Consider the following 1,246-nt stretch of genomic DNA (forward strand, 5'->3'; position numbering starts at 1 on the left):
CCGGTGCGGGGCCGGTAGCGGTGCGGCTTCTTCACGCCGCCCGTGGCCGGGGCGCTCTTGCGGGCCGCCTTGGTGGCCAGCTGCTTGCGCGGGGCCTTGCCGCCGGTGGACTTGCGCGCCGTCTGCTTTGTACGGGCCATAACTATCTGAGGAAAAAAGCCACTTTAAAAAACGAACCAAACGTTGCCTTTATATATACCCGAAAGTCATTCTAATTGGCCTAACTGATTTTCAAAAGTCCCGCGCAATAATTCCATTGGCTAAAAGCTCAACGATCTCATTGGCGAATAACTGAGATCTCTGATTGGATAACTTTCTCCAAATTCCAATCCGCTTCTCTTATAGTCTGCGACCCAATTGATTTTCTGAACTTTCGGTTCCGAGTTTTGCAAACTGTAATGTCTACAACCAATGATTTGACCCTGGATGATGCTAATCGTGATTTGGCGGATGTGTGTGTCCGGGATTGCGAAAACTACCGGTAAAACACTCGTTTCTTCTCTCCTCCAGTAGCCTAGACTCCCACTGCTTTCCCCATGAGACCTCGGGGGGTATATTCCTGGAACAGCACGGGTGAAGTGCACGGACCGAAAGCGACCTGCACGTTGCCGTTCCTAAGTGCTGCCGTACATAGGGGCAGCCCTACGGCGTTGAGATCAGGGGTGAAACTCGCTGTTCCAGCAACGCTGTCGTTTTGCCGTTTTCCCCCACCTCATCCCAGCTATCTTCCTCCTTTCCCCAAAACCCCATCAGTTGTTTTAGCGCCTCTCCCTTCTAGGAAAACCCTGTACTTACTGAGGGCTGCTAAGTGACGTTTGGGTCAGCAACCCTGTTTAGAAACGAAAGCATTATCGTGTAAGCATTTTCCTTAAGAGATGTCGTGGGGTACATGTACCACTGAAGGTCACGGAACGTCTAAATACCAACTCGGCCGTTTGCACTGAAAAACCGATTCTTTGAAACAAGGTTACGAGCTTTCTTACGTGAAAATGTAGATGGCTCTGAAGAGCCTTTGGTTTAAGAGGAAAAAAAACAGTGGTAGATACACGCCTGTAATCCCAATGCTTCACTTCCCCTTGGCCTTGTGGTGGCTCTCGGTCTTCTTGGGCAGCTGCGTCGCGCGCCGCGTTGCCCGCCAGCTCCAGGATCTCGGCCGTCAGGTACTCCAGCACGGCCGCCAGGTAGACCGGCGCGCCGGCCCCGACCCGCTCGGCGTAGTTGCCCTTGCGCAGCAGGCGCGGCACGC

The 1,246-nt window shown here is 53.1% G+C and overlaps 1 pseudogene; it reads right to left on the reverse strand.

Moving 5' to 3' along the window:
- LOC102484007 (uncharacterized) overlaps positions 1-1,236 on the reverse strand; it is a 10,423-nt pseudogene extending 9,187 nt beyond the window's left edge.
- Positions 1,237-1,246: the final 10 nt, after the last annotated feature.

The sequence above is a fragment of the Tupaia chinensis genome, unplaced genomic scaffold (genome assembly GCF_000334495.1).
Source record: "Tupaia chinensis unplaced genomic scaffold, TupChi_1.0 Scaffold140356_1, whole genome shotgun sequence".
NCBI lineage: Eukaryota > Metazoa > Chordata > Mammalia > Scandentia > Tupaiidae > Tupaia > Tupaia belangeri.